The sequence below is a fragment of the Rhinolophus sinicus genome, chromosome 17 (assembly GCF_057876585.1).
Source record: "Rhinolophus sinicus isolate RSI-liver-muscle chromosome 17, RSI-T2T, whole genome shotgun sequence".
Classification (NCBI taxonomy): Eukaryota; Metazoa; Chordata; class Mammalia; order Chiroptera; family Rhinolophidae; genus Rhinolophus; species Rhinolophus sinicus.
Window position 1 is genome coordinate 51742312 of NC_142517.1, and position 13404 is coordinate 51755715.

A 13404-nucleotide genomic window follows, 5' to 3' on the forward strand; every position below is an offset into this window, starting at 1 on the left:
GGCCAGTGAGACACAAGTCTGACTTCCGCTGTGTGTGGTCAGGCACTGAAGGGTGACACGTTCGTGTGCGTGGTCTGGTGGGGACTGGTTGTGATGGCTGCCTTGCCACAAGAACTTCACTGGCCTTGGAAAATGTGTGGCTGGGAAATAACAAGTGGAACAATCATTTATCTTTTATTGATAGAACAGAGTTTGGATTAAAGGACATTTGCAGCTAAGTTTTATCTATTTCAAAATTTTTCCTGGCATTGTAGTCGGCGACTTGTGTATCAATAGCTTTATCTGGTTGGGTCAGTCAGTGGGTGATTTTTAATTTGGCTTTAAAAAAAATTGGAGGTCACATAAAAGGAAATAGCCAAAAATTTGGATTTTGACCAATAGGTTTTAAGGCACTGCTGTGCCACTCCAATACTCTGTCCCCATGAGCAAGGCCCCCTAAACCCCCAACTCAGGGCCTCCACGTTCTCTTCTTTTTCTTTTTGTTTCTTCCCCGCTAAAACCGGGGTGCTGGAAGATCGCATGAGCTCCTTTGTCTCTGGTATATGTGAGTGGACTTCCTACTTGTTATGTGAGCTACAGAGTTTTGAACAGTTTTTAAAAATCAGGTCTGTTGATGGTGACCTGTTCAGCTAAACAGACAAATTGACCATCCTTTTTTTTTTTTTTTTTTTCCTTTTCTCTCCACTTGGCAACTATGCCCCTAAGAAGTCCTCATTTCAGCTTCACACCTTTCTCATCCCCAAAGTATTTCTGTGTATCATGCTCAAAAAGCTGAATGAAAACGAGTAGTCACTGCCATTCAGCTCTTGGAAGTTGTATGGAGTGGAGAATATTTTTCACTATCAAATTATAAGTGATGTCTGGCCAATCCAGGGCGATTTCTGTGTTTCAACTCTAGAAAAGTGATGGAACCCTCAACCATACCATCTCCCAGGCTTGGTCATGTCTTGCCCCAGCACTTTTTAGTCTTCACTTTGTAACTAAGCCTTGTCCAGTTCCACAGACCTCGGAGTGTTCTGATTCAGGGAAACCCTAATTGTTTTTCCTTAGGAAAGCCAGAGTGACCACATCTTGTATGATTTTTGAAGGCAAAAGGGAAGCATAGTGATGTTGGAAATTAGAATACAAATGTTAAGGTAGTCACGCAGAGTTTTATCTGTTTATATATGTGTGCGTGTAAACGTGATTGAAGTTGGTAATATTATAAGCTCATATGGTGTATATTTAATATAGGGGGACTTCTGGGTGATGCCTTACTTCTGTGTGGTACTTAGTGTTTTCACTATTTTGAATTTTACAATGAGCCTACGAGATATGCAGAGTTGGGGTTATATTTTTGTGGTAGGGAAAGTCGATTCTCAGAGAGGTAAAGTGCCCTGCTTGAGATCAATGTGAGTGGCAGATCTTCTGACTATTGTTTGACAGTGTTGTTTTGCTCTCAGAAAATTAGAGACACTGACAACATTGTCTGTGATTTTTGAAGGCAAAGAGGAAATTTAGAGGGAATGGAAGTTATACTATTTGTATTAATATTAAGCTATACCAAGGCCCTAGTCACAGTATGACCCAAGGCTGGAAATTTAAAGTATAGTTGATAGAGGGTAAAAAGCCATGGAGAATTCACTAATTTTCACAATGGAATGACAGTCCATCCATCCATTCTTCCATCTATCACCTATCCATTAATTTCATCATATTGCAAAAAGAAAAAAAAAAGTACAGTTTGTCAGCTTCCATGCTGAGCCCTGATTGATCAAAGTTAAACCAGAATGACTTGCGGCTCTTGGGGAAAGAAAATACAGCCAGTTCGAACTGAGATGTGCTGTAAGTATAAAATACCAGATTTCAAAAGGCTTAGTGCAAAAAAGTAATGTAAACTATCTTATTAATAAGTTTTATGTTCATTACTTTTCAAATACTATTTTGGACATACTGGGTTAAAGAAAAGATATTAGTAAAATTTATTTCTCCTGTTTCTTCTTGCTTTTGGAAAATGTGGCTGTTAGGAAATGACACATTACATTTATGGCTTGAATTATATTTCCACTGGGCAGCTCGGCTCTTGAAGCTTGTCTGGTAGAAGATATGCACCCATATGTCCTCTCTGAAAACATGCCGTCCCTCTTCTTTCCTTCTCTGCTTTTATGCTTAGTTACTTGCTCACCTTCTTTTGGCTTCTTAGCCCATTTCAAGCTGACAGAAGCTGCTCTCGCCCAGGTCTATGGAAGCCAGAGGCATTCATGTTTAGCACTGCTTTGATCTGGCCTCTGTGATTTTGTCACTGTTGACCACTCTTGCTTCCTTGTCTTTCTTCATTCTTCTCCTACGTCTCTGGACTCTCCTCAGGGTTCCTGTGCTGGCTTTTGTTGCTCCTCAGATCCCATAAATGTCGGTTTGTCTTCATCCATCCATGTTGTCTCTGTGCTCATGACTCCTAGGGGTTTAGGTTTCATTTGGAACTCTTGAGCTCCAGACCCATGTAGGTAAGTACCATTTGGACACTCCAATTAGAATTCTTAAAGTTGCCTGAGACTCAGTATGTATTTTAGTTTTGCCATCTTGGCGAATGAAATCAACAGCCATCTTACTCAGTCACCTAAGTCTGGAAAAATGGGACTCATCCTGGATGTCTCCTCCCTTTCCCTCACCTTTTTATCTGATCCTCCTCAGATCTTCGCAAGTAACGACACTGACTACACCTACCTACCCTTCCTCTGCCTTCGCTGTTTTGCCTCAGTCCAGACCCTGCTGTATTTCATCAGTTCTCACCTGGCCTTCATTGTCTAGTCTCACCCTCCTCTATTCCAGTCTCTGCTATTCTTCCAGAGTGACTTTCCAAAAATGCAAATGCATTCAGGCCATATCTCTGTTTTTAAAACACTGCAATGATTTCCCAGGGTAAAATCCAGGGTAAAATCCACAATCCTTTGCATGAAATAGAAGACTCTTTGTAATTTGGCCCTTGTCTGTTTCCTCCCTTATCTCACTCATCTCCGAGACAGATCTTGTGCTCCAAGAATAAGCATGGGATTCTCTGTAGCCTCCATGACTTAACACATACTGGTCTCTTGTCAAAAGATGCTCCTCTCCGTAGTTTATTAGAATAGCTCCCATGTGCCTTTCAGGGCTTTGCTCTGATGTCGCTTCTGCTTAGAATATGTCTCTGACCCCTGATATCTCCACACCCCCATTTTCAGCTGTTTTTTGAAGCTGGTTGCATTTCCTTGAGGGCAACAGTCATTCCTTTCACTTCTGTATCCTCAAGTTCAACTTAGGTGTGCAAGAAATATACGTGTATGTTGAACAAATAAATGCTAAATAATAAGGGGTATAATAAGGCATTGTGGGATTTCTGATGGAAATTCTAACTAGGTAGGGATGGGCGCAAGGAAGGTTCAGGTGAGACTGTGTTTGAGATGTGCCCTCTAGACTGGTGGCATTGGTGTGGAAGTATGCAGGGGAGACCACAATGGTCACCATCATTGTGCTGTGTTCAGAATGTAGAAGAGGCCCCTCCTCTGATCAATACCATCGTCCCCAGAGTAAAAGAAGGAGGGAGGTCTCAGCAGTTTATCTGGGCTAGTCTATCTTCGGTCCTGAGCTGGGTTATCTAACTCAGCAGAGTCTGTTTCTCCTCGGACACAGCTGGCATGGCAGTAGGCACCCCATCCTTACGTGAGAGCCACACTGGAAGAAAGGAATGAAGAATGGTTGCTTACATTTTCATCTTTACTTCTCCTTTGGAACTGCCTTTCTGGATAGCAACGAGGTGACCTCAGCAGCCAGAGATAGGAAAGAGCAAAATGAGTCATCCCAGGCCCTAATGAGGTTCATGAGGGATACTTCCTGGGACTGAGGGTCAGGTGAGGGCATGCTGTGCCCAGGGTGAGTTTTGCCTTGGGGCTCCAGGCAGCACTGGAGCAGAGCTGAGCTAATTTTACACACAGGAGCTGACTGTGCTGAAGGGCAGGGCTTATGACATTGGCCTTGTCGTCCTGTGATGCCCAGAGAGCTCCCAAGGTACAGCTCCGTTATAGCTAGGCTGTTTTTCCTCCTCCAGTGTAACACATTTTTCCATTAGCTGTGTATGTCAGCAAGCAGGATGCTGAAGAGCAAGAGCTTTGCATTTCGTGGAGGGCCGTGGAGATGGATTTGGGTGCTGCCTCCACCCCTTGCTTACTAGCCATCTGACCTTGGGCAAGTTGTGTAATCTCTCTGAGTCTCAGTTTCCTCACTTGTAAAACAGGACTTATACCTGTGTCCTAAGATTGTTCCTCAGTTTACACTCTAGGTGACATTTGGCAAGTAATTACTGTGTGCCAGTCACTGCTGATCCTCTGTACAGATTTATGAGGAAAGTACTATTGATAACTCGATTTTACACACAAGGAAGCAAGGACAGGAGCAGTCATTTCTGGAGGCTGACTCTGTGGGGCTGCACGGAGCAGATGGGCTGGGTGTGTAGCCGGCATGCCTTTGAGGTCCTGGAATGTTCAGTGGCAAATCTGGAAAACAAAGAGGTCAAGCCAAGAATTCTCAGGAAAGAGTTAGTAATTGTGTTAGAACTATGCCTAATGTTATAGGAATTAGAGTTTATATTGACCATGAGCTTGTTGGTGTAGTTCTGATGAACTTACGTCACCTGCCACTTAGGTCTCTTAAGCCTGTCGTGCTCAGTGCAATAAAGTGAGATATTTTCACCCCTTCATAGAGGCAAAAGAGGGTCTTAGGTATACACAGACATAGGTCTTACTTGAGCAGACCAAGAAATAGAGGAATGGATGATCAATTCATTGATCTGTTGGTTTTTATTTTCCTTCTTGCCTCTGTCAGGCTTACACGTAGGAAAGACATTCCACACAATGTAAGTGGAAAGGGATTAATTCAGGGGAAAAGATGCTAACAAAATTATTGGAAAAGCTGGAGCAATGGGAACCAGGAGGCTACGTCTGGAGCTATTAAGTCAAACGATTTATTCCATAGCCAACGTCCACGGATAAGGAAGATGACATTAGGAAGTCACTGCTGAGGGCTCTACAACTTTTCTCCACATCCTCAGAGTTGGTGATGGGGCAGTGTATTGCCAAGTGGAGTGGCGTTTTGACTCAGGATTCCACAATATTGCTTGCCAGTGGAAATAGCAGCAGGATGGTTTAGCTTCATGTTTGCCTTCTAAGTTTCACACAAGTATGTCTTATTGCTGGGACCTAATTTACTAACTTCAAGGGAGTATGGGAAATGTAGTTTTTAGCAGTCTGCTTCTGTAGTACAAGAAGGCACTTTAGAGGGCAGAAAGAAACTCTGATTGAACCAATTGAGAGAATATGTCTGTCACCAACACGTTCATTTAAAAATGCCTAGGGGTTTTTATCCCATAATACTTAATATGTACAATTAATTATAATACTTTAATATAATTAGGTATGATATCCTACTTAATATTTGTTTATTTACATAAAATATATAACATTAATATACTTGATATTCCAAAAAAACAGGCCATTTGCTCAATTTCAGTTTCTGAATTGGGTTCTTCTTAGTTTTGACAGCAGTGGTTGATTTATAATATTCCAGTTCAGCTTAATCTCCCCCTGAGAATCATGCCCTGGACAGTTGTCCTGTTTGCACAATTTGTTCAAAAATATTTATTAAACATTTACTATGAGCCTGACATCGGGGTAGATTTGGCACTGTGGGCAGAGGGGTCCTGGGTTCTTCCATTGGGAGCCCTCACTGGAAAGGGAGTAAGTTAAACACATAGTAAGAATCGTATAAGGAACGTCATGATCGATATCCTAGATAGCAGGCTGAGCAAATTCAGAGACATTATTCTGACTGGATTGAGAAACAAGGGAGGTTTCATGTAGGGTGGCAGTGGTCGGGTGATTCTCCTCTGGGGCAATGCTATCTCTTAGGGGTATTTGCAAATGTGGTGAAGTGTTTTTTCATTGTCTTCATGCTGGAGGCCAGTCTACCATTGCCATGTAGTGGTCAGGGCCAGAGATGCTAGATGTACTGTAATACATGAGACACTGCGGAAATGACTACCTTTCTTCAAAGAGCAATCTCGTTCTTGTTAGGAACTACTATTGACCTTGAAGGATGTACAGGGTATCTATATTGGGTTTTGGGGTAGGGAGGAGTAGTAGGTTAAGTAAGGGAATAATGTGAACTAAGAGTTCAGTCTGAATAAGCAAAGACTGTGTGCTGAGTGGCAGTGGGAGGGAGTTTATGGTGGGAATAGAAGATTGAATCTGAGTTGTTGAGAAACTTGATATTATATAAAGCACCAGGACTTATTCTGCCATTGGGAAGCCACTGGAGATATTGGTCCAGGGTCCTTCAAAGCAGAAACATAGCCTCATCTTCTTGCAGTGCGTCAAGTGGACATCAGTGATGCCTTCTGAGTGAATGAATGCCCCAGACAAGTTATTTACAAGAGTTAGCCTCTTTGGTAGCTGACTTTTGCCGTATGTGGGGTTCTGTGGTCCTGGGAGAGTCCAGCAGTCAGCATTTAGACTTAAGGAGAATACCTGGAGAGAGCATGGCGTCCTGCCACACAGATACAGATACAGTCTCCACATCCAAACGAGAATTCTGTGATCAGACCACAGCTTTAGTCACCTACAGCAAAGAGAGAAGCTAATATCTTAAGCATCTGGAAGAAAACAGGGATTCTTCCATTGCCCTCCCTCATGGAGCCCAGAGACCACGAAGCATGTCAGGTACCTACCGTGCGGTCCTCATTAATGCCCTTTCATCTTGAGCTTATTAAAAATTGCCAATCAAGCCATTGGCTGAGCAGGTTCATGCGCTGTGACCATGACTGCAGGTGTTGTTGGGGAGCGGCTTGCCCGTCTGCATGGGGATGCTGCCACGTGGAGTCGTGTGCCATCTTGTAAAGTCATGGTGGCTTTTTGACATTTGGGTGAATCCCTCTTTCTTCTTAGCTGATAGCCTTTGGGGGTTGGAAGGGAAAACTCGGGGTGGAACTGACCAAACACATATGTAAGCATTATCTTGTTAATTACTCTCTAAGGTTTCATTTCTGAACTCTTTCAGGAGAGACAGAGCATTGTATAGGTGTGTGGGATGACACCAGAGACCTCATTGTGTGGCTCGGAGAGGGACAGTGATTTGCCCAGGGTCATGAAGTGAGCTGGCCCCCGAGGCCAGCCCCTTCTGTGGCAGGGTTTACATAGCACTTTGCTACTGAGGGAGCCAACGTGTGCACAGACTCTGGAGCCAAAGGCCTGCACTTGGCTGCTGGCTCAGCTTCTTACTATATGATACACCCTCAGGTTCCTCATCTGTAGAATGGGTGTCATGGTTGTAGGTGACATTAAGCATTCGAAAAGGTGGGGCCTGTGAAAGCTTTGCTGACTACAAAGAAGTACAGAAATATTTCTTCTTATCATGAGGTGGATGTTTATGGACTGGTAATTGGCGGGACCATCTTTAGGGAAAGGATGGGGCACAGAAGACACTGCTGACTACACCACAATCACAGAGTCACGCGAGAGGTCCCCTTCCCCACTGCACAGTAAGGAGATTTTATGCTCAGACTTTGAGGGGCAGCGCTGGGGGAAGCATGGCCAAATTTTGGAGCTGTGAGGAATTGGGGTTATGCTCTTGCCTGGAGCCAGGGATTCATGTAGTGAAATAATGGGAGATGTGGCTGGAAAGATGGGTTGGGACCCTTCCTGGGGGCCCTGAGTGCTGGCCTGAGGGCAGTTGGACATGCTTTTTCGTGCAGTTCAGAGCACTGGTGAGGGGTCAGCTGGGAAAGCTGTGATGAAATGGGAGTTAACCTGGTAGTACCTTCAAGATGTGTAGGGAAACTGGGGCAACCGTCAGGCAAGAGATAGGGCATCTTGCAGTTGGAGCAGGGGCCTCAAGGCCAGGTAATTCCCAAGTTTTGGGCACATTCTTTTTTTTAAAATTAATTAATTTTAATTAATTTATTTTAATTAGTTTCAGGTGTACGAAACAATGTAATAGTTACACATTTATCATTTATATCCCTCACACAGTGGTAGTAGCACCCCCCCCATCTACTACCCCTCTGACATCGCATACAGCTATTACCTTTCCACTGTCTCTGTTCCTAATGCTGTACCCCACAATGAGATACCACCTCACCCCAGTCAGAATGGCTATCATCAATAAATCAACAAACAACAAGTGCTGGCAAGGATGTGGAGAAAAGGGAACCCTTGTGCACTGTTGGTGGGATTGCAGATTGGTGCAGCCACTATGGAAAACAGTATGGAGGTATCTCAAAAATCTGAAAATGGAATTACTTTATGACCCAATAAATACTCTTAGGTATCTATCCGGAGAAATCCAAAACTCTAATTCGAAAACATTTATGCACACTATACACAATATCCAAAACATGGGAACAACCAAAATGGACACATTCTTAAGTTGTTTTTTTGCAGTGGTTCAGCTTTTTAACTTGAGGTGTTAGAAAATGATAATATTTTAAAGAGCTGTGAAGCTTTCAAGAGTTTTCTCACCCATCACCTCCTCGGTTCTCTGTAGCATCCTGAGGCGGTGGGGAATGGGGCTGTTCTCATCCCTACTTCACAGATAAGGAAATTGAGGCTCAGAGAGCAGATGGGATTTCTCAGGCCACTCAGCTGGTCGGGAGCTGGGACGCCTAATCTAACACTCCCTCCTGTGCCGATGACCTGGATCACTGCTTTTCTCACTCACCTTCCCTACCCTTGAACGTTCTTGGTTGACATCCTTGGACCCTTAAGATGGCTATGAATTTCAAAGGTTCCAGAGACAAGCTGTAAGATTTTTCAAAGATGAGCTGTAGGGAATTTGGGGCACAAAATGTGTTTCTCCCTCTGGCTCTTTATTGCTGTCATATTGTTTGTTCAGGTTGAAAATGTCCCTGAGAGCAAGGAAGGAAATAGGCCCCTGTCACTTAGTGAGCATCTTCTTTGCCCTGGACACAGTACTTTTCCATCTGTGGACATAGATACATTTATAGATGGGGTTATCATAATACAGTATTTATTGTAGCATTTTGCTAAACCACTTATGCATATTAAATTAGTTAATTCTCATAAAACCTAATTTGGTAGATAACGGTATTATTTCCCATTTTGCAGATGAGACAACTGAGGCTTAGTGAGATTTAGATAACTTGCTTGTAAGAATACAGGTCCTAAATTTAAGGACCTGTATTATTATAATAGTAATGTATTATAATTAAATTATTGTCTTAGAAAGAGTTTGAGAACTCTTTCTTCCCTGTGACACCATATATTGCCTGTCTTACTGGTAAAAATGCAGAGCAGGTACATCTCAGGCCTTGCAGGTAACAGGAATCTAAGCTGTAAGGTACCAGGAAGTGCTCAGAAGGCTGGTGGTTTTCAAGCTGTGCTCCCCAGAGCCTGGGAGACTCCAGGAGTGGCCTTGGGGTTGAGGTGCTCTGTGGGGGGATGTGACAAGTGGTGGGGGAGTAGGAGGGAAGGGGAGCTCTGGACCCACGCCTGAGCAGGCTTGGTATTATTTCCTTTACAAGCTGAGCATCTGCAAAGTGTTTCATTTAAAGGAAAAGTTCTCCTGTTGGGGGGGAAACAAGTTTGAAAAACCACTGTGTGAACCCAGTCCATCCTTTTACTAAGAGACAAATCACAGTCATGAGGGTTCCTGGAGCTTTTCCCCCTTTTCAAGGAAATGGGCATTCTGCCCACCTCCCTCTGAGGCCTCTGGAGCATCTGGCTGCAGATTCAAGGGTCAGGCAGCCTCCGAGTAGCTTCAGAAGCTTCAGGCTGTGCCATGTACACGATCCTGGACCTGTGTGTTTCAACACGGCTCTGTCTCCCCTTTGGACTTTGGGAACCTGACTGAGATTAGTCTCATTTCTGTGCAGAAGAGAGTGGAAATTACAGTCAGTAGTGTGTTATCTCCCTGGCCCCACCATCAAAGATACCGTCTACCTGAATACAGGTGATTGGTGAGTGCCCACGGTGTACACAGTGCCAGTAACAGAGGTGAGGTCCCTGACTTCAAGGGGTTGGTGGGGAGACAGAAACAGATGACTTCTGTCAAGTATTTTTGGAGATAGTTATGTTTGTTATATATGGTTATCCTGTGTGATAGGTACGTGAAGATGATTTCATCTCAAAGAGATGGGATAGGGAGTGTTGGGGCAATGGGAAAGAAGGTTAGAAATTGGAGAGGACAGTCTAGAATTGCCAGGGGTTGCTTGCACTGTGATTAGTTAATCCAGGCCTCTTCCACTTACTATCTCTGGGATCTGCGCAATTTACTTTTTCTTTCAGCCTTCTCCTCCTCCTCCTCCGCACTGCGGGAGGGAGACTGCCCAGCTCACAGGGTTGTTGATGGCATTAAGTGGGACAATGTATGCGACCTGCTTAATACAATGCTCAGAGGAAACACTCATTAAATTATAGCTGTTACTGTTATTCTTATTGGCAGCCAAAGAGACTATTTTTAAAAATCTGATCAATGGTGTGATTAGAGCTTTGCTTCTCGCAAAAACATCATTTTTAGAAATAGAATCCAATCACCTTAGCCTGCAACAAATTACAGATTTGGCTTTAGTTGACTTTTCTAAGTTATCTGTGGTCCACCGTTCTGCCTACCTCTAAGTTTGCTGTTCTTTGGACATAGCTCTTCATTATCTGAACTCAAATCTTTCCTTTTGCCTGGTGTGCCTTTGCTCCTTCGTCTTTCCCACTCTGAGTCCCACCCTCTTTTAATATGTAGTCCAGAAGCCCATCCCTCCCATTGAGGGGGACCCTGCTGAAGTCTGAACTCGTGGAGTTGGCCATGCCTTGTCCTGTATTATGGTCAGCGTCTCTCTTCTATGCTTGCGAGCTCCTTGCACCTTGAAGTGGTCTGTGTCTCCCTGCCCTTTCCTGTAGTGTCCCTGGGGATTCAGGCGCACACTCCTAGTAGGTGCTCACACATCTGTGTCACAAATTAATTTAGTGCTTTTCTCCAATGTTAAGCACGAGGAAGCAGATGACAAAATGCAAAGCAGAAAATAATCATCACTGAGCTGTGTGCTCATCCATCTTGGGAGTGGATTTCTGGGGAAGATCTGGTCCCTCCATAAATGATATCGATGACTTGGATCTTTGCAGAAATTGAAGAGAATCCTGGCGAATAGCGTGGTCTGAAGGAAGGCAGCCCAGCGCCAGTACTCTCCGAGCTCCTTGGGTGCCTCTAGCTCCCAGGGGACCTGCGTCAGGACCTCAGGTATGTACATGGGCCTGGAAAGCCCGGATTTGCGGTTGAGCCTCTGTGAGTTGGCCTGGGAGGTTTAATGGGTTGGAATTCCTATCTCTTTGGTATCTGCAACTTGAAATATCCTGTGTCCTTCCTAATTCATGCTTGGGAGCTGCCTTAGTGCTCTCTGGTAAAGAGCTCCTTACTGTATGTTTATGTCCCCATGGGCATATTATAGAGAGACTGGAGCCTGTGTTTCTAACAACTTCTCCAAGGAAAACACTGCAGGTCACGTTTCCGGAACTGAGCATCTCAGGGGGCCTTCCAAACTTCCATCACTGTTCCCTCCTTTTGGCCTGGCATTTGCTTGTAGTTGAAAAGGGGGCGTTTGTCTTGAGCCTTGCTGTGTACATATGTGACTTGACCGTCGAAAATTTGACAGTTACTGCTGACCTTCAACTGAAAGAGTGAGTGGTATATAGACAGAACCTGTAGAACATCAGATTATTACCCTTTAATTCCCAGAGCTGTAATGTTTCTTTGTCTTGAGAATGACATCACTGCTTTCTGAATTTGTAATGGAATGCATAGTCATTTACAAGTAATCACACAATGAGCCCTTACACTTTTTGCAGAGGGCTTTCACTCGTATTATCTCATTTGATCCTCATAACTGCTCTGAGAGGTGATTAGAGGAGCTATTTTCATCTCTAGTTTTTAAGTGTAGAAATCAAGGTTTACAAAAGTTAAGCAGTTGTCCAAGGGTCATACAGCTAGAAGAATTGCCCCTGGAATCTCAAGTAGCCTAACTCCTAAACCAGTGGTTTTTGTTTTTTGGTATGTTTACTATTTACTCTTGCTTTGACCTTGGCAATATACTTAACCTTTCTGAGCCTCAGTTTGCCTAGGACTATATTGGTTATAAGACCAACTCCAGGGGAAATTGCCAACAGGGATGAAATTAGACTGTCTGGGAAAGCTTGTCCTAAATGGTAAAGCATTAACCGTGAATCCAAATAGTGCCATTAGAACTGTGGCAGAAAAGAACATTTTCCCCCACTTTTTGTAATGACAACAGGTCAGGGATGGTGCTGGAGTCGTCAGGGGTCATGAGCTATCAGCCCTGTGATCAGCACAGTGGCCCCGCTGTCCTGCCTGAAGGCTGGGAGCACTCGTGTTGACAAGGCCCTCTTTTCCTACAGAGCTCTCTCTCTTCATGTTCCTTGGAACAGCCTTGTCTCCTGGAGACAGGTTTAGGTCTGGCAGGACCAGAGAGCAGGAGTGAGGAGCTGGGATGGGATGTGCGCCCTTGACTGTTGCATGGTCAACGGGCTAGAGGTGGATGAAGAATTGGTCTGGAAGGCCTAACTTCTCCCGTTTCTAATGACTGGGATTTAATGGGGTACATCTTGTGAGTCCACAAGCTCAGCATCTCATAGGCAGAATGGGTTGCTTGGCAGAAACACTTATTGGAAAACCCTAAAAGGATGGATTTCAAGTTGGTAACAAATGCTCTAGGAGCTAGCAATGTGATATTGTTGGGAAACAGCCAGAGTAACTGAGGGAAAAGATCTTGGATAGCTTCATTTTTATATCCATGTTCACCTACAAAAATTCCAAACCAATGAGACAGACATAGGTTGTTTGTATGGTTCTCAGACACAGACTGGGAAGCAGGAGATTGAAAGCCAGGGAGCCAGATTTTCTTTCCATATAAGGAAGAACTTTCTATTGGAAAGATGAAATTTGCTGCTGCAGGAGATAATGATCTCCACCTCTTTGGAGACCTCAGGTATTCCATGGGGGGATTCAGCAATGGGGGTGGGCATGGGCTCAGTGGCCTTTATGGTCTTTGCTCCTCTTGAGATCCCAGAGCCAGTGGTTCCTAGCGGTCAACAGGAAGAGACACACACACACATTAAGGAAGGAAGGGCCCCTTTGTGGATGTGGAAACTGATCTCCAAATGCTACTTGCAAAATAGAAGGTAGAAACAGACTTTATCACTCTGGTTTTCATACCTATCCCTGTAGCTCCCTTTTTGGTCTTCAGAGTCCCTAGCCATCCCCAGCCATCTATTTTTCATGCAATATCTGTTTCCTCTGATGAAATGTTCCTGTTGCAATATTGGAAGGGACTTTGAGCTCCTAACTGGATGACAGTCTTTCTACAGAAGTACTGGGTCT

At 44.1% G+C, this 13404-nt stretch overlaps 1 protein-coding gene across 7 annotated transcripts in view; it reads left to right on the plus strand.

Moving 5' to 3' along the window:
- Nucleotides 1–13404, plus strand: part of LPP (LIM domain containing preferred translocation partner in lipoma) — a 652405-nt gene that overhangs the window by 37254 nt on the left and 601747 nt on the right. For 6 of the 7 annotated variants that reach the window (XM_019752112.3, XM_019752114.3, XM_019752117.3 and 3 more), the window contains exon 2: nucleotides 11136–11250. The gene's annotated coding sequence lies outside the window, so the exon portion shown is untranslated. Of the gene's footprint in view, nucleotides 1–11135; nucleotides 11251–13404 lie in introns of those variants that run through there. The other variant, XM_088794522.1, reaches the window with a different exon arrangement.